This window comes from Labrus bergylta, chromosome 7 (assembly GCF_963930695.1).
Source record: "Labrus bergylta chromosome 7, fLabBer1.1, whole genome shotgun sequence".
NCBI classification, from domain to species: domain Eukaryota; kingdom Metazoa; phylum Chordata; class Actinopteri; order Labriformes; family Labridae; genus Labrus; species Labrus bergylta.
Window position 1 is genome coordinate 28222516 of NC_089201.1, and position 24343 is coordinate 28246858.

Below are 24343 nucleotides of genomic sequence, written 5' to 3' on the forward strand. Positions count from 1 at the left end.
AGGATTATTGTTTTGATTCAATTCAAAGTTAAATTCAAGTAAATTTCTTCAAGTTTATTTAAGTTCACACTCTGTATTTTGGGGGGTTTTAGTGTCAGGAAGGCTAAGTTTGAATCCAACACATTTTCTGGGGGCAGTTTCTGGGAGTGTGCTTTAATGGGGGTGGGGGCTGAAGTTGAAGGGGCTTTCCCTCTTAACAAAGCACAAGCAGCCGTGTAGTTTGGGTGGAGGGTATATAGAGCAAAAAGACTCACAAGCAACCCAAAGCTCTGCAGCTTTAAGAAGTTTGCACACTTGAGTAGCTGGCAGCGCGCCACTTGGCCAACATAAACAGCCCTAATCCTTTTTCCAAGGAGCTTTCAACACTCATCTCTCTGGCACATCGGCCACTGACTCACTCTTTCTCTCTCTAACATTCCTGTTTGTACGCAGGTCAGCAGAGTCGTCACCAGGGGGCGATGTGGCCCTTGAAATGTAGAAGCTTTTGGCTTCTTGCTGTTGATCATTATTCACTGCTAAGGTATGTGCCTTTCTTTGATTTTCCCCTGAAGCGAAACAGGTCTCAGTTTTCACCCTTTCTTAGTGTGAAAGGAGGCTTAGTTCACAATGTCATGTTGACCTGAAGCCCACAGAAGTATGGTGGGAGATTTGTGTTGAAGAAAGTAAACCTGGAACTGTCTTCGGGCTTTTTTTCTTCTTCCCCTCTAGACACTTTCATTCTGATAAGCTTGTTGGTGAAAGTTTAAATCTTTTAAAAACACAGCTTCACTTTCAATGCTTAATAAAAAAAAAAAATCATCGCAGGTAAGAGTTACAACTTAAGCTCAGCCAATAAAAATATCAAAGTATATTTAATACATATTTTTTAATTTAAAAACCATAATTGTTTGAGTTATAAGCAACCTGAGCTTTCCTTGTGGGTAAGCCTCAGCTCTGTGTATGTGGGGGCAGGGAGATCCAGGGTTTTGATTTCCTCCGCTCCCGGGGGGATTTGGCAGACACAGGGTAATTTGTAGTGAAATTTCCAGCACAGTTTGTTTTGCAGGTGGCTAAGAACGAAGGCAGGGCGTGGTGGGGAATGAGAGAAGCAATTTGCTGTCTGTGGGCTGTGAATGTGTGTATTGTTGCACAGCAGTCGGTTCAGTGTTGAGCTGGTATGTGCTATAGTCAGGGCTGGAGTGCTGGAAGGGAGGCAGTAGCGAGACAATTGACAAACCAAACCACAACTGGTGTGCATGGTGTCAGTATATGACCTTTTTTTAAATCTTTTTTTGGCGACTTTTCCACAACAGTGTTACTGAATTCAACTATGCTTGTGTGGACACATAGAAGCTGAAAACGACTGTCAATTTGAGACAGGAGTCAAATAACGACAGGGAAACTATTTTTGATCTGTGAAAGAAGTCACATGATAAAGCAACATGAGCACGTATTCAAAGGTTGTTGCCAGAAGACATTTGGGTCTCACAGGCCTCGGAGTGGATTCAATTAAAAAAACTCTTCTCTTTGAATCCCCTGCCAGACTTTCAGTGAATAAATCCATGCCAGATGTTCCAGCGCCACCACTTGAAGAACACACAAGGTGTCAAAGCAAGAGCTCAGATTGTTTCGGCTTTGTATCAGCATATTTTCCCTTTTATGAGAAACATGCATGTGTGACATCAAGATGAATCCTCCAAAAAACAAACAGAGAATGTGCTGTGTAGGTATATTCAATCACCGGAGAGGGATACATCGTTAAATGCAAAAGGGTCGTGCAGAAATATTGCATGCTTGCTGTATGTTATCCTTTAAGTCTGTCTGTGTAAATAAGGGATCATCTGGAGGCACAGTTGGCTGGAGAATGTGATTTTCTGTCAGTCAGGAGCGGCTGTTTTTCTTTCACCCCTCGCTGTGGAGGAACCAATTGTGCAGCACCTGTTTTACATTCCAGCCGAGGTTTGAGGGGTCTTCACTCGGGGGATCATGCTTGTCAAACTAGACTGATGGATTTTCTTTTTTTGAAGAGCTCAAAATTTTTAAGTATTTCATGTTGTCTCGTAAAAGCTTTGTGACACCTCTTGGTAAAGCATGTATGAGCTATACGTACCAGTGTTTAAACACATTAAATATTAGAGTCACAAAGAATACATAATGACCATAATAAGCAACACTAGTTGTAGTATTTTACTCTAACTATACTCAAACCTCCAGGAGACAAATCTTTAGCAGCCAAAATGTAAATTTCAATGAAAAGGAGCAAGAAATGAGGAAGATAAAAATGTAACCTACTCAAACTATCATCATCGTTAAATGTCAAAATGTCTTGTACATCACAAGGAAATAAATGGGGGGTGAGATCATAATATAGGACAGACTTGTTCAGTAATAAGATTAATGTTGTTGTGTTCAAAATGTCTTCTTGTGTTCAAAAATCAGTTAGCCTCTCATGTGGCAGATATTCTACAATTCACTTAGCAGACGCTTTTATCCAAAGCAACGTACATCAGAGAGTAAGAACAACACAAGCAAGGATCTAGAAAAACAACAACAACAATGTCAGTAAGAGCAAACAATCAGCTTTGAGTCTGATTGGACACACAGGTGCTGACAGGAAGTGACCAGAGGCAAAGCACAACATTGAGGGCAGTTCTTGAGAGCTCTAATCAGTATAGAAACCATCTTATAAGTCGCCGTTATCAAACAAAAACCATCGTCACAACCATCATCATCATCAATAATATGGAGACCATCATCATTAAGTTAGTAGGTATTCATGTAAGAGCTGGGTCTTTAGCTTTTTCTTAAAGGTGCAGAGGGACTCTGCAGATCCAATGGAGTTTGGAAGTTCATTCCACCACCGGGGGGCGACAGAGGAGAAGAGTCTAGTCAGAGACTTAGGACCCTGTTGTGAAGGTTGGATATTGTAGATTTCTGCTGGTTTGCCCTACAACATACCAAGATTGTCCTCCTCAACATAAAGACTCAAACATCAGCATTTCCAGACTATAAACTAATCACTAGACTAACGGCTGTAATAAGATGCTAATCTTAAAACAATCTTATCCTTCATATTGATTTAAGAAATGTTTATCTAATAGAGGAATGTTGCTGAAAGACTACTACAAAGCAGGTTTCTAACATCACTTTAGCTAATTGTGTTAGAGTATTTACATGCATACAAATACTTAATGGCATCAGGTCTGTGTTATTTTTTTTAAATGGCCACCGTCTTGTTTTTATTCTTCAAGTGTACCAGGTCATACTCACTTTGTGTTGTTTTGAATATGTCTTTGTTAATTCTTCTGCTGTTGTTCTTACATTTGGTTTTCTCTGCCTGTACTTACTTTTTCTAATTGACGTGATCACACTTATACTACTGATAGCAACTCGATCCCTTAAGAGTGCTGCAGTTTTGTTGAAGCTGTTTCTTAGATGAACAGAATTACAGAGGAATGATTTCTATGCTATATAAAATCATTACAAATGGCTGTGTAAATTGTAAACCTCTTACAGCATTGATAGATTTGACTATTGGCTTTTCCCTTAAAAAAAAAACTAGATTAAAGATTTGTGCACCATGTGAGAGATGCAGTAAAATAACTTGTATCTGTTGGAAAGTTAAGAATATATTCTCCTGTCAACAATTAAGATAAAAGAATAGTCGTACTGTATTCAAAGTGTTACTGCTGAGATCATGTATACTCTCTCATAAGCACTGGCACTCCATTGTGTCCTTGTTAGCTGTGCAGGACAATGTAAAATTCTGGCAGGAGGACAGAATCCACTGAGACAGGCATGGATGAGGAGAGGATAATGGGTTGGACATGCTTCTCAAAATCACTGGATGCAACTCAACTGAGCACCTGCTTGGCTCAACAAGAGCACAACAAGACATTAACATGAGGCTCAATGTGGTCCCTCAGTACTCGCTGATTGTATGTTACACCTGCAGTGCTGATGAAATTAACCCCTTATCTGCAACCTCCAAATTTAGACCTTGTCCCAACTTCAATCGCAGTATTTGTCTGTTGAAAGAGGAAAACAAAGAATTTACGTTTTGTTTGGAACCAGTCACATGACTTTCGACACAATTAAGTCCCTTGGGTAATAACGACAAATATTAACAAGATGAATACACAATAAACATTTCAATTATTCATGAGGTTATGACAATAGGTAATCAGTTAATTGGTTGGCCATCTTGCATTCGTTTAAATTGAATTTATCTACTTGTGGATGAATACATTTCCTTGTATTTTTCTCTGTTACTAGCATGAGATGCCAAATAAAACATTTTAAACTCATTGGTTTAAAAAAAACAAAAAAACAGCTAGACAAACAATGTGTCCATCCAGCCTTTAACACATTTTAAAGGCCCCAACACAAAATCTGGTCTCCTAATCCGAGCAGCAGAACTGCGTGTGAAACAGCTGTGTCGAACCAGGTGCAGTCGGTTCAGTCCTCCAGTCTCAGGCAGAATTTATACCGTAATTCCTGGCTGATAATGCGCAGCTCTGCTCTGCCAGATGAACACCATTAAAACTGGAGGTTTTTTTTTTTTAACTGGAACTGGAATGCCCTCTCACTCTGGAGGGGGATTCCTTTTATTAACAGACATTTCTTCTTCTGTGGTTTTTGTGCTGCACAAGGACATTTGGGATTTTGTTTGCACACTATGGTGAGCGTTAATGATATGGAAATCCTCCTCGGTCGCCTTTATTCAAGTCACGTCACACCAAGTGTATTATTAACAACTGGAACAATATTGTGGACATATTGCAAAAACACAATATAACAGTAATTATAACAGGAGGCAAACATCAACCCCAACAACCCCAGCTGGGACTTCAATACTGCAATTTGTCTGGAAGAGGATGTGTAATGAGAACCACTTGCTGCTGGACTCCATAAATTCTGTCGGGGGTTTGGAGGTTGCGGCGCTCAATACCATGCTCATCCCTCTGAAGTGCTCGAAAAAACATTCATCGCACGTCACGCTGAGAGATGCCGAGTTTCCTGCCATTCCCAGATGGTCCCGTGCAGATGTTCTCAGAGGAGCCTTTCAAAGGGAGAGTTATTTGCTCGCGAAAGTTGCGCTCAAGTTTTGACGTTTGCTCACACGTCCACACAAAAGATGGCGTTTGTAAAGTCCTGTTTGAAACACGACCATTGAAGGCTTTATATGTGATTTTTCACACTTAAATGTAATATAAATCAAGTATATCCTCTCAAAATAACTCTGTGAGTCATCACTGTCTACAATGGGTGTAACACTCGAGTCCCACTGTCTGTGATGCTTTCAGAGTTTTCAGAGTCCTATCTTCACTTTGTTTACATCGCCTGGACGGCCGGCTGACTCCTCCCCTCGCGTATAGAAGTTGTTTAATTGAGGGACTAGAGAAAAGAAGAATAACATACTGTACTCACTGCTTAACTGTGTTTCTAGATCACGCTCATTTCAGGTAAATTTACATGCAGTGTGAAGATACCAGCATAATAAAGATCGCTAGCATTAGCATGCTAACACAACAATGCAGCGCAAGTTGTTTTGGTTTCATGCTGGTGCTCAAGGGCGACATCTGCTGGATCTGCTGCATATAAAGCCTTTAAACACACAAGACACCATATAACGTGAAAAAAGGCAAATGAAGCTGTGCATACTATAATAGACACGGATAGAGTAAACAATAAAGAAAAGGTATTATTCAATAAAATCTTGCATAAACAATAGAAAGATGACTTAAAACTGCCTTTACTTATTCTATTCACATTTTACTCTTGACTTAACCAAGTAGCAGACCGTCAGACGAAGCACCTCTGAATGTTGAGGTCAGAGAAAGTTGATGAAAACATGATAGAGGACTCGGTCAACAAAGAGAGCGGACACAGGGAACTAGTGTCTATCTCTCATCACAGGCCTCACAAAAGCTGTCTTACATCGGGGGAGTTCTTGTCAGCTGCGTTCCCTTTTGGCGAGTGGCTCCTGATCCAAGGCCAGATAAAGACACAGCCACAGACCCTTTATACTTCCAGACTGAGTTGTGGCCTTGACGCTTATTTGGCATCAGGGAGACACAAACACTGACTGCGGAGGGACCGATGTGAGGCCTGACCCTGAATCCCTGCTGGTTCTCTGAAACGCTGTATCGATGCCAGAATATGCAGACTTGTAAACTGATCTGTGTGTACACGGTGAGGCTGATTGGTCATTAACAGTGCCTGCAGACTCCGGACGCAAGCAGATGTTTCAGCAGATTACAACAATCACAGTCAGAGAGGCCAGTGGGTTTGATTTAGTTTGTCCTTCTGCACATGCGATAGAAAACAAAAGTGAACGACAACAACAGGAAAATCAGGAGTCAAGTAAGGTCCAACAACAGACGCAAAGTCTTGTTTACTACAGCTGTACAAATCTAACATAGCCCTTTGTTGTTTTTACCAAAACTGTATGGATCAAAGCACAACATCAGTCTCATGTTGCTCTCAGTATTGATTTCTCAGAGACTTCAATTGGAGGAAGGTGCAGCAGGAATAGTGGTTTTGTTTTTCTTATTGATTGTTATTCGTCGTACTTCATAACTCTGTCCTTTGAAACAGATGGACTTTACTCATGGACAATAATAATAATTCAAAGTGATCTCAGAAATTCAAATCTAAAGTGAGGTTCTCTATACAGAATGATGTCCTTTTTTGTAAATCATGTTCCGTTTAGAGTCAAACAGATGCTAAAGCTGGGTATTCTTTGGGACTGGCTGCCTCGTGAATGACGACCACGGTGACCTGTCAACAAACATTGGAGAACTTTGACACTTTGAAAGAGACACAAAAGTAGAAATTTGGTCAAATTGAACTGTTTGTCCACTCTTTGGTTGTATTTTTTTTTTAAAACACAGCATTTGGAGTTGCCTTTAATTCTTTTGTATCCAGTGCATTTTGTTAGCCAACATGCCAGCCTGCATCTGGATGTCCAAAAAGACACTTTGTTAGGAGCCGTCTGTGTTATCCTTTTTGTGTTAAGCACTTAATGGTATCACAGTTATTATCACAGGATGTGGATTACAGATTCACCATGTGTACCATGCTAGCTAGGGGTAGCTGAAAACCCTCTTGTCACCTCTGGCTACCAAAAAGAAAAGAAATAGAAAAACTAGATGATAAGAGTCAAAATGCAAAACGTGATGCCTCAAACAGCCTTTAAACAATGTTTGCTGTTACCTTACTAAGTCCAGCCCTTTTACATAATCTTTGGCCATGGCGCTTGCAAAGCTTATACAACAAGGAAAAACTGAGTAGACTATCTGTGTGAAGAAAAGAAGGAGACATGTGTCACCAAATGTCACACATTTGTGGCACAGTCATTTTGGAGCTCTGATTATTGGATGTTAACACACAATCCTTCTGAAATAATAATCAAAGATTGAGTGAAGCACTTTTCTCAGCATTATTTAGAGTAATAAAAATGAAATGTATCTTCTCTAATGAAGGCTGTCTCATACAACTTCTGCATCATAGACCGAGCTAGAAACAACCAATCAACACTTTTCAATAGTGCGTGTTTATGCTCACCACTTCAATAGTACCAAGATAGTTATTAGGATTATTGGAACATGTCCCCGGAGAAATGTGAGCACAGTTTTCTGTCTTTGCCTTGCAGCTCTGACTGTGATAAACATACAAGCAGCCCCAGACTTGTGCTCACACAAACATCATAGACCGCTCAGCTGCAGGCTTGCTGCGGTCTGTCTTATTACTGTACTGCTAAATATTAATGTGGAGGCTAGTTTGCACTGCCTTTTTGAATGCAAATGGAATATTTAGAGACTTGCACAAATTTTTCATGGGCGAGTCGAGTTGTTGGTTTTTACCCAAGATTAGAAAAGTATGCAGTATGCAGTTTTGATTTTCTCGCAAGAATATGTCAAAACTGCTTGCAAATGTATATGTCTGAAAAAAACACACATATATTCATATCTATGGCTAAACGCATCATGCTTCACTTGCATAAAAATAAAGATTTGATTTTAAATATGAAGAATTACATTAAGTTTGATGAAACAGCTGAGTCCAGTTACTCTCCATGCTGTACTGAAGTCTATGTTTAGTCATAATTGTAATGACCTCTTTTCTTTATGAAATCATCTGTAAAATCACACTTACTCACTTTCCCCACACTCTGTTATTGATCTGTTTTCTCTGCGTTGATTTGTTTTTCTGACCTGATTTGTGCTCCCTTGGATGCAGCTGCAGAGCTGCAGAGGGAAGACTACGGGTGTGGAAAACATGATTCCTTTCTGTTCTCGAGGTACGCCGTGCACACACACTGTATGTGTGCGTCAAAGAGATGACAATGTAGCCTCCCTACACACCCTGAAACCTGACGCAAAAGGTCAGATTTTGGTTTGTACGTCTACGTTGTTGTGCTTTTACAATCTGTGTCAGTGAGCCAGTCACTGTGACTGTCAGCGAGTGAGACACTGACCGGCAAGAAGTAATCCAGGGAGTTTGTGGGTGTCTTTTCTGACAAAAAAAATGAAGGTTGTGCAGCTGAAAACTGAAAGTATGATGTAAACATAGGAAGGAAAATGACGGCGGTAAGCCCGTGTTCAATTATCAAACAATAGTTCTTTTCATAACACTTTTTAAAAAATAAAAATAAAATCTAAATGCCTAATCTTACTTCATATTCAGTTTGACTTTTGAATTGAAAAGCGTTACCTTGGATTGCTTCTTGGACTTTAACCTTGTTGATGTGAAAATCAGAAAAATTGCTTTTAAGAGGTCGTGTTATTTTCCCAAGGTTGTTTCCAGTTTTTAACCTTACTACTGACATCTGTCAAAAGATGGTAATACTTGTTAGTCCTTCCACAGAACACTTGTGTCAAAGATATTCATAAAACTCATGCTGAAAAACAATTTCTTTGGAAAAATACTGCCCTGAAATTATGTTTTTGTCATTTTCTCCTGAATCAAATCTTTTCACCAGCTTCAGTATTTGATCCATTAATATTAAATATTTAATTTTTTTTAGAATTCCAGCCCTTTTAATGCCAGTTTGTGCTCAAAGTGATCAGAATATGTTGTTGAAAAGTTAATTTTCATTCTTTTATAACTCAGGCCATCAAACTAGAAAACTCTTGTGATGACCCTGACGACTTATGATGGGTTTTATTCAGGTTTTAATGATGCAATTATAGGCGCTTTTATATACTCTCGCTTTCCTGTTGATGGACTCCAGTATTTATGTATTTAATGTTTTTGTTCTGTTTCTAATGTCTGAGTCTACGTGCCGTGTTCTCTATATTTTTTTTTTCACCTGGTTGAAGTTGAAGTTGGCTCCTGAATGCTCTTTTAAGGACACTTGAGAGGTGTAGTTTATCAAATTTTATGGGTTTAAGTGTTCGTGTCAGCCTTTGAGATTTGATGAGTACAAAGCGGAATAATGGAAAATTATCCAAACTGTCAAACTAAAATACCTCCAATAGATGTGACAAATTGAGATTAAGGCTCTGTCAAATTCCAGCATGTAATCAAAAACGAAATCCAACCAAATACCTGAAACGTTTTGTGTTCACAATAAATCTCCACACTCATCCAGAGCTTTGAATTCTGGCTGCGTTTGAGAGGTGGACAGAGGAGGTGCTGAAAGGCTCCTGCTCCCACGGCTCTCTTCTTTGTCACCATCTGCTTCTCCTCGACAACCGAGAGATTTCAGAGGTGTTTTCTGAGCCTCATCAGGTCAGAGCACTGAAGCCCCACTCAGCACGGCAATGAGCGAGCGTCAACAGCCTCCCACTGATAAGAGCAGAGCCAGAGTGTGTGTGTCTGTGTGTGTGTGTGTGTGCATGTGTGGCCATTGTGCATGTATATGTGTGTATGCACATGCCCTCGTATCTGTCTGTCAGGCTGATGAGTGAGAATCAGGCCCAAGGGGGATCACGTCACCACGGAGATAGCCACCATTGCCTAGCAACCTCAGCCCTCAGGCCCACTGAAGGAAGAACAAGTGAAAGCTGATCCTTTTTAAAATATGTGCTAATAATGGATCTTTTCAAACTGACAAAAACAAAAAAAAAAACATGTAAGAAACATTTTGTGTTTGTTTTCGGTCTTTAAAGGAAAAGTCCGGATAATGTTGTTTAATTTGTTTCTATTGTCATAAATATCATAAATGATCAAAACCCAGATTAAATTGATGCATCTAAGTAGCCTATAACCCGTGTGGCCACAGCCTGACAGGGCTATTTTCTCTTCTTCTTTTAAAGAAATAATAATTATAATCGATAAGTCACACTATAGGCAGACGTGTTTCCTCATGACTAACGCAGGCAGTCTGCTTTATATCAAGTCGACCGAATATACACGTCATGCTGCTATACAATCGTGCTTGCAAATCTGCCACTGAAATGTTTCTGCCACAATTTCTGCTCGAAATATTTACCTTAAAAAACTACAGCGCCCATCTGCCTTAAGATGATACTGAGCCTTTTCTTCAATACGGATGTATTTGTTCAGTACAAATTAAGAAGGTTTGAATGGCCTTCGACTGAGTGCCACAGAGAGGAATGGAGACGTAGGAGACGGTTTATTCTGCTTTTAGCTCAATGGTTTTTTGGACAATGAGAACAATACAGAATCTGGCAGTACTGATTCATTAATTTTATACTTATTCGTATGTTTTTTTGCACATTTTATGTCAGAATCAGATTTTTTTTTTTTTATTGCCATGTACATTTACACATACAAGGAATTTGTCTTGGCGTATTGGTGCAAAAACAGTTAACAAAGGAAATGTATGAAGCTCTTTGTTAATATATTACAAATGTAATTAGTGAAAATGTGTATTTTGGAAACTAAATGAATGTTATGGTGTGCATGTTGTATGGTAGCACTAAATGACCTCTTAATGTGAGATGTCCTTTTCTAAAGGGCTCCAGTTAATAGCTGTCACTCACTAACCCCCCCCAGCCAACAGCGTCCAGACTCTTGAGCTCATTTCATTGTATTACTAGACAAATTATTGTCTTCCTGTTAGACAGCCCTGACGAGGCATGTCAATAGTGCAGGTGCAGTTGGGCCTGAAATTGCTTTGTTTAAACTTGTCAGGTTGGAATGGAGATTTTTTTTTTTTCTTCAGAAGGATCTGTCCTCATTTGCACGACTGAGGCGCTGTGCAAACTCTGCTGAGATCTGTTACCCCTCCAACTGTTTTTTTAAGGAAAAAAAACGTTTTGAGAGTGTGAAATTTGATGAGCTGATAACCTTCTTTTTCAGCCGAGCTGTCAATAATTAAAACTGTCCTTTAGATAACCTTCCGCTGTTCCATGTATTGATGTTTACTTCTGTTTTGTCCCCTGAGTTACAGTGATTGAAAGGAGCTGTTAGAAGTGGGATGTGAAGGGAAATACAAAGTGAAAACTGGAGTGCATCGCATTAATGTTTGAGGATATCTTAAATGTTTTCAACGTCTCAAAGAGCCGGTCTTCCTCAGAATTTGGAGCATTTATATAACATTCGGACTGTTAAGCTCAGACTGTCAAAACATTGTGTCGTAACATTTATTTTATATTCTTTGACGGTTTTTATGCAACCTTTCATTTGCTATTTTCAAATTACCAATAAGATACATCCATGCTCATTATGTAAAATGTTTTTAGTCCCTCTTACAATTATTTTTAAAAACTTTACATCTTAGCTTTGTCACCTCTTCTGACATTTCATCTGCATTCATTTCATTCTAATGGACATTTTGACTGCTTTACCGCTCACGCTGTGACAGACTCTTCAAACCCTTACTTCACCTTTATACCGCAACAAAAGAGATGTTTCAGCTCCTCTAACTCACGCTACTTGATGTACTTCAACTCGACGCTGTGCTTACAGTTCAGCTGACACTCCTCTCTACTTAAGTCTCTCATGCTTCAACCATCATTTTAGCACATCACTTTCAGCTCATACTTCAAATTCACTCAATACTTTCACATTCTCATATTTCAGCACTTCAGCTTTACCAGAAATTTCCATTTTGTTCTTTTTTTTAAATTTGGACCACCACCAAATATTGAATGTTTCAGATTTTGAGTAATTCACCGACTTCTTTTTCCTAAAGTTGAGCCTGTTCCAGTATATTGTAAGGTCTGTAAAAAACATATCTTCAAATTTAATCGTCTGTTGTTGTTAATCATTGTTTTAATGATTTTAAATTTTCTATTTTAATGTTTCTTTTTCTCTTTGTCATGATGCTTTTGTCATCTTGTGTGAATCACTCTGAATCTCCTTGTTGCTGTAATGTGCTGTATAATGAACTTGCCTTATCTCAGGGTGATTGCAGCATTTTAATTGCACTTATGATATTTCTGCAGTTGCACAGATCTCAAGCTATAAAAGAAAAAAAAAAACTAAAAAGTTCAGTATTTGCACTTTAAGATACGCTGAAAGCATGCATTATACCGGCTTGTATAGCCCCCCCCATCCCCAATTTGTTGAGAGGACAAAGGGCAATGATGCACATTCCTGAGAGCAGCCGTGGAGAAGCATTCCATCCTCTGTTTGTAATCGTTCCCAGCTGTAAGCAGAGTCTGCTTCTTATTTGTCACATTTGCGGGGTCAAGCGTTACCATATTTTTCATAATCACTTGAAAAATAGATGTAAAGCTCCAGGAGGAAAAGAGTGTTTGTATAAACTTAGTGCTGTAGGTGAGGCGCTGCAGCTGTTAGCCTCTCTGCACCTCGGCTAGTTGTTCATCTCCTGCAATTTGTTGTTGTGACGATGAACCCAGCATTAATCTCTGTGAGCAATGGATTGAAAATAACAGCTTGTCGAGTGGTTCTGTAGAACTTTACTTTTACATCTCAGCATTAAGGGTTGTCACTGTGCTAAAGGTGTCTCTCTTCATACCTTTTGCATTTAAGTCTTGGAACATCTGGGGTTGCATTTGTTTTTAAATATAGCACATATTTAACTCCATTAATTATCACACACCTAACATGTGTCCAAACAATTCAGTTTTCTTTCCTTATTTTAATTAATCCAGAGTAGTAGTTGTATTTCAGTCTTGAAATGTTAATCATTTTTACATATAAACACTTCAAAAAAAAAGAAAAATGGTTGACTTAAGCTGTCTTCACCAGTTACAGTCCTCTCCCTGTTTGAGCTACTCCAGTCCCAGGCTTTTAAAAATAGGTGTTATAATTGTGTGTGCAAAAGTGTGCATGTGTGTTTGCACAGGTGCCCCCCAAAAATGTGTTCATTCATGCGAGCGTTTCTCCACTTGAGAGCAGAGCGGCAGCAGTCTGCCTTAGTGTTTCTAACAAAGCGAGGATCACACAGACAGCAGGATGATCGCTTGTGTACAGTATCTGTTGTTCTTAAATCAGCCGAGACTCCTTTTCTTATCCAAAAAAAACCTAACAATGTGTCTTCTTTGTTTTACACATGGGGGGCTAAATGATATGTTTATGTAATGTCTATTGTTTTAAAATGCCACAACACTAAACACGTCAGATGCATGTTAAGGATCTGACATCAGCTGAGGCAGAAAACCTCAGTCATCTCGTCCAACTAGATCATTCTGCCCAAGCCGCGAAATTACAGTTTTTAAGCTTGTGGGTGAGGGAATGAGAGTGACGGTTTTTCTTGTGGACTCTGGGTATGTTTTTCAAGAACCGCAGACCTAAACTGTATCTGCTGCCAGTAGAGGGTGATGTAGCTCCTACACTTTGGACACATTCTGGGTTCTTGTGCCTACAAATTTAGTGACACCCAGCTTGAATTGTGGAAACAGTTATATCTGTGTCATATCAAATACGTGCACTGTTCTCTATCTAGCATCCCCTCTCAATGTTTTTTTAACGGCATGTAGGGATGTTTCAACAGACAATGACCTAAACTCGAAACAATGCGGTGGTCCTGCTCCAACATTAATGGTGTTTTCTTGTTATGACTGAGCGATAAACAATGTCTTCTGTTGAGCATCATCTTCTCCGCATTAGCCTTCAAATTAAACACAGACCTTCATTTAAGACTGTCTCTTGTGTTGTTTTCCTTTTATTTAAAGCTGTATTTGACTATTTTACCGCCTCATTGAGTGTGGTGGTGTGTGTGTTTGTGTGTGTATGTGTGTGTGTGTGTGTGTGTGTGTGTGTGTGTGTGTGTGTGTGTGCGTGGGCATCTGTGATGAGCTCCCATGCTAAAGCAGTATTGTGGTAAAGCAGCGCCCGACCCCCCTCCACTGGTTTGAACTGAAACAGCTGCCTCGGCTGCTTCGCCTCCAGCTGCTTCCAAATTGTCCCGCCATTAAGCTATTATACGTTTACAACCACATCACCGAGCGGGCCCACGAGGTGCTGGAAGTCCTGATGATCCTCCTGCATTGTAATGGATCATTATGCTGGTTTCTTGTTACACAGATTTTGCCCCGCTGTAATTAGCCGTGATACAATTAGGGCACACTATATCTTAACCGAGCTGCCGAGGTATCAGCCTGATGGCCTGAATATGTCACTTTGACAAGATTAAAGGGAGGAAACCCTCAAAAGGAAAGTTCATCTCCATGAGGTACAGCTTTTTATTGATGTGAAATTGAAACATCAATGTGGAGGTATGAAGATATGTGAAGGAATGACACTTCCTGCTAAATACTTATTGTATATTTGTAAATATTTTCACTTAATTTCTACTATTTTTACGGTCTTTGTGGTGCTTCTGTTTTTCCTCTGTTATGTTAAATGACTCTCATAATGTATGAAGTATTCAACCTCCTATTTCTATCCACATGTGTTACCTGTCTTTGTATGTGAAGAAATGTAGCATTGCACCTGTGCCCTGAAACTGCAAAAATTGTAATTTCCTTGATCTATTTTCTGTCTTCAGCACTGGCTTCATATGTGCCAAATCTTTTTTTTATATATATATATTTTTTTTGTATCCCCTCTCTCTCTGCAGCTGTGGGAGAGTACCCACTCAGAGGAGAGGAGCACAAACACATTGATCTTATTTGGACAGGCTTTTGTCTGGGACACATCCAAAACCCAAACAGCCAGGGGAAGCACCACAACAGGGTGTAAGTGATTCTCCTGCCATCCAGACACACACTCTGCATAGGTTACAGACAGAGCAAAGCCACTGGTATGTTATTTCCTGATTCAGCGTGTAAGTATTTATTTAGCCGATATTCACTCGTTTGTTTTTCTCTCTTGTTTAGTTTTAAAGAGGGCCTCTGCCGTTATTAAACAAACTCCCTCTTTACCTCAGAGTGAACTTACATTCTGACTGCCATCGAGGTGTTTGTCTGTCAGCCCAAACACACATCTGGTTCATGTTATGACAACACTGCTCTAAGATGCAGCTTGTATGAAACTGAAGCAGTTTACAGATTTCAAGAACTGGAAGCATTCGCTGTACGCATGTTTCTTATTAACTACCAATACAGAATAACACCAACGTGTAGTTTATTGCACATATTCAAGACATGCCTATTTCACAATAACTCCAGTCTGTTTACTGAAGTGAATCTGTGTAAAATCACCGTGCTGGCTCTCTTCTTCTTTTGCTCCGTTTAGTGTACAAAGATTTTCTGATTGTTTTCTTCCATTGAGCTCTGATGTCTTTCTTTTGTTTTGTTTAACACATTCTTTTTGGGGGATATTTTGCCTTTAGATAGGGCAGCTGAAGAGAGACAGGAAATGTTGGGAGGAGAGCATATAGGGGATGACATACAGCAAAGGGGAGAGGTCGGATAAGAACCCATGGTCGCTGCGATGAGGACTCTAGCCTCTGTACATGAGCGACTACCCGCGAGGCTGCCAGGGCTCCCCAGTTGTCTTTCATTTAGGATTTAACTTACGTTCATTACAATGTAAACACAATCATGTTAATACATAAAGTACGTGGACAAGGGAGGTATAATTTTCTTGTTTACATTCATATTTTGAAGAGAAGTGCAGTAAATTAGAGCGAACTCTTACTGTCTTTGAACAAATTTAAATAAAGAAACAGCAGGTGTTCCACACAGAGGTATTCAAACTGGATGCCCCCGTAAAGGTTGCTCCTTAAAACCCGACAGTACAAAAGTAATGAACAAACAAACACAGTGGCAATAGTTTAAAACAATGTTAATGAAAAAACGATATTTATCCAGAGTGGGACCCTAGTAGGAAGGACATGGGGGGCATTTAAATCCATTAGGGTCTATCCCCGTCATACTGTGAAAATGTTCCAGACACATCAGGGAATCGTCCGATCAGACAATGGAAAAGCTTGTGTACTGATTTGGGGTTAGACCAAAGCTCATTCAGAGCCCGGGTTGAAATCGGTTCATCCCCTGGGGGTCACGAATAACGTTAGTACATTTAACACACGCCTCATTTGAATATTCATCTTTAGGGTGTGCAAGTTGTAAGGTGAAGTGATCAGTAACCATCCTGAGGACACTGTGAACTTTCAGTAAGTAAAAAATGTCAAGGCCAATTGTGAATAAAACTCTGCTGTGGTTTTGAGCAGATGCCACAGAACAAAACCTGCTGGTGCATTAGAAATGTAAAAAAAAAAAAAACTTTTACAAAAAAAAATGTTTCATTGCCAAATTTGATTGTGACCTTTGACTTTTTGACTGATGATCCTGTGTTTGGATTTCTTCTGTTTTTGTTTTTAGGATTAATTTGCTTTAAAAACAATTCTAAAGAATTTGACAACCGACAAATTCAAAGATTTGGACACAATTAAAAAACGAGGTAAATGTCTTACAATGTAGTTGTGCTGTCGCATGGAGAGACTGCAGAGCAACAGGTTTCAGCCTTTATCTACCATCTGTTTAGAATAAGGCAGCAGAAAACATTCATTTGAATCACAGAGCCAAGTTTACGCTCAACTGGCTGCACAGAGAAAACATCAGATAGGCAGCGCCGGCTTATCGGCTGATTCGGTTTTGACTGGATTGCTATCGCCTGCTGCATCAAACGAGCATTTAAGTGTGAATGAAGAAAGTGTGTTATGCCTTAAATACATCAAGTGATGCTTTGAAAAATCATTTAAAGTTAAATGTTATGAGTCGGCCTACAACTGTTTTATCAATTGTTTATTTTCAATGTAATAGAGAAAACAATAAGATTATACCTCAGCCTGTTCTGCTTCAAACTGATTATCTTCAAAATGTTCACAGCGGGGTGGAAGCCTTTAAACATTACTTTAAAAATCCTCTAATCCCTAGAGAGGTCTGTTTAAAAGAGAAAGTAAACATTGTGTTTAATTAATGTGTGATTGCTTTCTGTATACTTAAGAATGAATGCACACTGAACTGTCGACTCCCTGAAGAAAGAATCCATGAATCAGCTACACAGGATTAACTGGAGCTTTAAAAACCAGGAGTTAGCTTGAAAATAAATAGTCATATAATAGTCATAGTAGTCGTACCCTAACATACCAGTTTGTGTTTACAAAAACTCTTCTTCTGCTCATTCAGAGCGTTGAGAGCAGTGAACAAACACAATATTTATCTTCAGTTCTGTTTCTGTGGCTAACAGTGCTAACCTGGAAACAAGTAACATTTCACTTCTATACATATATATATTAACTTGCGAGATGCGCTCTGTTCTGTGTAATATAAATAGTTGTGTATTTTTGTTATGACAAACTTGCAGGCTAGCAGAAAAAGTGAATGTCAATTTGCCCGCTCGATGATGAAAACAGCAGTGATGTCAAGTTAGCTAAAGACGTCTCTCATCGTACTTAGCTGATTTTGTGCATGTTTAGATTCATTGTAAGTCAGTGTTAGCTTATAGCATTTGTAGTTCTACATAAATATCTACTCAGCACATGTTTTTTTTTTTACATTAACTTGAGCAACATTGTCTAACTCTTTATAGTGAGGGAGTCTGTTGCTTAAAGGCTTTATATGCGTACAACTCGTGCAGCATTGTTGTGTTAGCATGCTAATGCTAGCAATCTTTATTATGCTGGTATCTTCACACTGCATGTAAATTTACCTGAAATGAGCGTATGAGTATGTTATTCTTCTTTTCTCTAGTCCCTCAATTAAACAACTTTTATACACGAGGGGAGGAGTCAGCCAGCCGTCTGGGCGATGTAAACAAACTGAAGATAGGACTCTGAAAACTCTGAAAACATCACAGACAGTGGGACTCGGGTGTTACACCCATTGTAGACAGTCATGACTCACAGAGTTATTTTCAGAGGATATACTAGATTTCTATATTTAAGTGTGAAAAATCACATAGAAAGCCTTTAATGAATGATACGGCAATGTTAACTTCTCTTACATTGCTGTCCTATTACGGTTGGAATAACAGTTTCTGATCTTCACTGTTAGTGTACAAACAGTAGATTTTGTTGGCTAATGTTTTTACAATAATCCCTGTAAACTCAGCTCACTGTCTTCATCCAATGCTGTCACATTGATCAGTTGATGGATAACCTATAGATGTCCTGCAGCTTTAAAACACTAACCTCACAACTGTATTAGCTAAAGAAAAATATCATTTTAACAGCTATATATTAACTTGACACAGATTTCATGAATAATTCAACTTTGCCCTTTACTACCAACCATTCTAATGGTCGATACCAGTTCATACTAGTAGGTTTCAATGATTGCTATTATAACATACAGAGATTGAAGTTCATATCATCCAACCTGAGTGCATCACTAGTCTTGTTAAGCTTCCCTGTTTGCAGAAATCTCTTTATTTTTTTGCCTTCTTCTTTTCCCTGGAGTCTTATTGAAAGAGGATCAACATGCTGGAGGCAAATTGCATTTAGTGCTCTGCTGTAGGATGTGATCAGCGATAGATCAGGTTGTATCAAGTAACAAAAGACTTGAATTAACTGGCGGTCAAATCGATAGCAGTCTTCCTCTCTATCTCTCCCTCACTCTGTCTCAATCGTTAGTTTGTGTCTGGTAAAGTTTTCTTTTAAAAAGTTTGCTACTTGAATAAAGAAAAAAAGTACATTTTTAAAGCCAAAACAACCCCCCCTCCCCCCCCCATGAGATTTCACTACGTTTTTCGTTGAGTCACTGAATACCTTTGGTATTTTCTCTGAAATACTTAAAAAAGTAAAAATCTAATAAAAAAGGAAGAAGCTCTACCTGTTTTCGTTTATATAAGTTCTGTTAAAGTCCTCTGCTTTTCTACCAGCAACAGCCAGACATCTACATAACTCACAATAAAACCAAGTTTTATTTTCTTGAAGGATGAATTTAGGAATTTGAAGGTGTCCTTGATTCACTGTGGTATTTTATTCAAATAGTTTTTCTTTTTGTAAAACAGATGGCTTGTTGAGATAACTGGATGAACAAAACAAAAACAAAAAAACTTAAGGAAAATAAACACACCGACATTTTTACTCAGCATGCTTTTCCTGCAGTAACATTGCTGTCATTTCTGTGTGTCTCTTAATGCCTCTTTATCTGGTTGGTGTTGTGAATAATGTGTGCCTGTAGGTGTGTGTTAACATTGTGCATGTGTATTTGTGTGCTTTCCTCTCATTGTGAGTCTGGTGGTGCTATAGCTTGTGTGTCAGTGTGCGTTGTTAAGGTCAGAACAGACTTAGGCTGCTTATTTTTGTCCAAGTCGACAGCCTGTTTGGTGAGAAAAAATAATCTGGAGCTGTCAGAGTCTCTCTGTGGAGCTCAGAACTGAGTTTGACCTTGTTGAAAAAAAACCACAGCGTGCTCATTTCTGATTTGAAAGTCTGTCTAGTCGATTTGAGAAGAAAACGTGTGTCATTCAGGGTTCAAAGATTATATCTCAAAAGGAAAAAAAAGAGTATTTGAATTGTGAACTTTTTAATTCAAGTTCTAACTTTTCTTTTCTAAGAGATTAACAAAAGTTGTGAAGGACTTTCTGGGGACATTACAAAGCATGAAACTGCATTTCTCCACTTCAAACATGGTCTCTCTCTAAACCATTAAAATTAAAACAGTTAAATATTGGCTGTGGCCTAAAATAACAGCTTATAACATTATAGCAGTGAAAAGGAGGGCAGATCTTTGCCAGGTGAGTCTGGGGGCCATGTAGGCAGGGATCAGGGAGAGCAGGGTGTGCTGTGTTTGCAGTATGAATGAATAACAATCTAAATGTTGTCAGAAGTGTTTCAGTTCATCAGTCCAAGCAGAATTGTTTTGCCTTCATTCTCAAATCTGCATGAAATACAATTGAAAGAAGCTGCCACACTAAACAGAAGCGAGGTTCCAAACTAAAGCAGTTGTTGATCACATGCAGCCACCAGTATCTGTCAATGAGATGCATGTGCTGTTCACTGACTGAAAGGACACAACATTTTGTTCTAATGCATCTACACTTAACACAATTTGAAAATGTAAACTTGAGTCATCCTTTTTGACCAAGATTAAAGAGACCTGGTTTGAAGAATTAAAGCAACTTTAACACATAAAATGAATACTTGGGAATTTAAATTGAAATATCTGCGTGACATAAGAATACACTACAATAGAATAATCAGTCTAGTAGTCAGTAGTTCATGCTACATTGTGACATTACGGGAACTGATAAAAAAGAAATGCTCACTTTTTTTCACTTGTTATACAACATAGACAAATACAAAACCAATCATATTTTTATGTAGAGAAACAGAAACATTGGATTTATGTTTTCTAAATGATGAGATCGACATATATGTGTATAAATAAAATAGGATATTCATAATAAACTGTAAATGCTCAGTGTGTACAGAATGGATTTGCTTAGCTCCAGTTTAAGCTATCTCAAGTATCTAAATTTCATTTAGTGATAAGATTTGTTGCATAATTTGTCATTTTCATGTAGGCAAACATGTTAACACATCTGAGCTCACTGGACAGATGGTTGAGTATCAAAGCAAGACGATTGATCCTTTCATCCAGCCTCAGCATTTCACTGATTTCATACCGATTTTCACCCAAATTTTTGGTTGTTAAGGTCAGTGGAGATAACATTATGAAACTGTAGACTACGGGCTGGTGTAGCAGAAGTAATGATTTGTATCCAACACATTTAATGAGCTGAAGCGTCAACAAGATGAAAACAAAGATGATATGGCCAACATGCCTTTACGTTTGACCTTACCTAACCTGCAGTTCAACATGAAATCTCAGTTATTCAGAGAGCCAGGACCAAAGTTAAACGTTATCCTCTCATCATGATGAAGTCTTCTTTTCACAGTGTGATGGATATGATTAATCGTCTTACATTAAGGTGCTTTGGAAGTAGTTTTAGCTCTCCTTGAAGGGCGGTGTGACATTTTACTCTCATTTCTGTGGCCATTACTCACATACAGAGACTCCAGACCGAAACCTGAGGAGAATATAAAGCTGTTAGAGCAGAAAGTGTGATGTGATGGCTTATATTCTTTTTTTGTTTAGCAAACCCTGCCAACTGTGGTCAGTGAAGAAAGAAGCAATAAAGAAAAATAAGAAGTAAAAAAAAACAGATCAGGTTTCCCAGTCAGATTATTGTGTAGCAAAGCATCAACGGCTCCACACAGGATAAGTACCTGAGAAGATTAAAGCAGAGAGAGAGAGAGAGAGAGAGAGAGCAGGCAAGCCTCCAAGGAAACGAGCTGCACTGACGACATGCACTTTTCTGATGGTGACGGTGTCATTCTGCAGTCAGCAGAATGTCCGCTTGATTCACCTCTACACGAAGAGCCCGGAAACAAATACATCATTATCATCAGAGATTCTGCAGGATAAAGTTAACCCATGAAGAGGGAACTATTCCAAGTTTGGAACATGGAAAACGTCAAGTATTTCTTTATGCAAATGAAGAACAGTAGTTCTCACTTAAGCGCTAAATTTGAAGCTGTAGCCAGGAGTCAGTTAGCTTAGCATGGACTCACTTATAACTGTTTTTACACCTCTAGCCTTGTTCACACCAAGACATTTGTGTCGTTTTGTTGTCCCTTTAGACAAATCCAGCAAGTTGTTTCCCCTCATTTAAAGTCTTTATATGCGATTTTTCACACTGCTGGATCAAAAAATCGCATTCAAAGCCTTTAAAGTCTTTGTGGTAAGCACGGCTAACCAGCTAACTGGCTCTAGCCCTATATTAACCCTACATACATGAGAGTGCTTATAGTATTTTCATCATGCTCTCGACAAGAAGTACACGTTTTCTCCCATGCATCTCCTTATCAAATAATGATCAACACTTGATGTAATAGCTGAACATAATGGCTTGAAACTGTAGAAACTGTTGTGTTTTTGTGCAGTGTGTGTGGGTTGTAAGCGCTGACATCTGATTCAGAGTGTCTGTCTGCAGTTCAGATGTGGCAGACACTGTGTAGGTTTGACATGTGTGTTGTATTTATGACTTTATTTTCCGGCTAGACAGCCTACGCTGACTTGCCCAATGCATTATTAATAACCCTTACAGTGAGGATATATATTTTTTTTTTAAGTATTTTTCTCTTTTCCCCCCTTTGTCTTTCACACTGTTATAACTTGGTGCCAACATGTGGTTGTGTGCAGCAGTGCTGGGATGTATCACGTCTGAGGGGCTGCCTGTGTGTGGCAGAAGCCTACACTTGGATTAATTTGCGCGATGTGAATTAATGGCTCACTGGAGTACGGTTGACGCCCTTTAGTATCAGCCACAAACTAGATGAGATCCTCGATGCATTAGATCACCCAGCGAGCTGTGCGGAGACGCTGGATACGGCGCAGAATGAAATGATCTCGTCACCTAAATCTGTTTTTGTGTGTGTGTGTGATGAAATCCTCTCCCGGAGAACAGTTTGGTTGCAACTTCTTCTCTCGATTGGACTGGAAACAGTCTCATCCCTGTTGATTAACCCCAGTTCAAATCACACAAAAAAGACCCAGAAGTATAAAAAAACCCATCATCAGTCCTCTCCTTCCCATCCAGCAGACGATATGCTATTTTAGGAGCCTGCTATTTTTCTTTGTCACATGCTGTACACTAACTGCTCTTTCTTCTAGAGAGAAAAAATATTTTATGAGAAGCATGTCATGGAACAGTGGGATGAAAGCCTCCGTTTGTGTGTGTGTGTGTGTGTGTGTGTGTGTGTGTTTCTTAAACTGTAGTTGTGCTTTGCTTCCTGAATATGATTAATATATTTATTGGTTTCAGGCATGCAGTGAGATTGCAGCCACACTTTGCCTCCAACATAAGTATCAGCTCCATTCTGATCAAGAAGCACACACCTTGTTTTGAAGCATTATTGCCCGTATCCCTCATTTGTGAGCAAGACATCAATCATGTTTTCCCTTCTGTAATTCCAGCTTTAGTCCGCTTCAGGATCAACTCAGCATGAGCACCAGATAGCAATTGGCGGTGTGACGGTACCATGGTTAGGTATTGATTTTCAGCTTTGTGTTGCTGGCTGTGGTTATTTCCATTGCCATGCTCGGCTGAAGCTAAATCATTGTGTTTTTCTGTGCTTCTGCCTCTGATAGGGACAACAACACAGTGTCAGCGGGAGGCTGCCTTAATCCGTCGAGGGGCTAGAAAGTGTAATGAGACTGGGACATCTAGTAAAAAACAATCAGCTGAGCTACAGGGACTACCAACTAGACTTATCCCCTCGTCATGTAACATAACGTATGCATTAAAGCCCTTTACTTCTACAGTGAATCTGTCTCATTATTAATAAGTATCATGTCTTTTCTATTATTTTAAGCATCAGTACATCAAACTCTGACACAGTGACGATTCTTGTCTGTTGGGGCCCTTGGCAAAAAATTAACACGGGGCCCCTCCAGCTAGCATTCATCACCGTTGTCATAATTGATTTCACACCAACAAAAAAAATGTGAAATATGATTTTCTGTTAATTTCCCAGTCGACAGTATTATTTTCAAAATATAAATAATAAGAACATTAAACCTTCATTTCCCTTTCTTTCATTTCATTGACTAGGTTTTCACGGCAACAATGAACACACTGCTTAGCAGCATAATAAGAGTGAGTGCTGTCAGATGGGGCCCCCTTAGGGAGGTTTCTTATACTGTCATTGCAAACTTTGCACATTTTAAGCCACTGTTATATGCTTTTAAGTCAGTCAGCTCTCAGGGGCCCCTGCCAAAATGCGGCCCGAGACACGAGGGCCAGCCTCCTGCAAGTATTTTACTTGATGTGCAAGCTGGTTGATCGTTTTTATTTAATTATTATTTATTATTATTTATTTTATTATTTATTTAATATTTAATTTTATTTACCATTTTGTACCTTTTGCACAATTTAGAATTTATTACTGTAAATATTATTTATCTTATTTTTACCTCATTTTATTTATCTATTTTACCTTATCTTATTTTATCTTCTTTTACCTTATTTTATTTTATCTTATTTTACCTTATTTTATTTTATCTTATTTTATTTTATCTTA

At 38.9% G+C, this 24343-nt stretch overlaps 1 long non-coding RNA gene across 1 annotated transcript; it reads left to right on the plus strand.

Annotated features, from left to right (window-relative positions):
* The first annotated feature begins 138 nt into the window (after positions 1-138).
* On the plus strand, positions 139-23840 carry LOC136179599 (uncharacterized). Its single transcript, XR_010666594.1, has 4 exons — positions 139-520; positions 14924-15041; positions 23238-23310; positions 23412-23840. It is a non-coding gene; the product is annotated as an uncharacterized lncRNA (long non-coding RNA).
* The last annotated feature ends 503 nt before the right edge of the window (positions 23841-24343 follow it).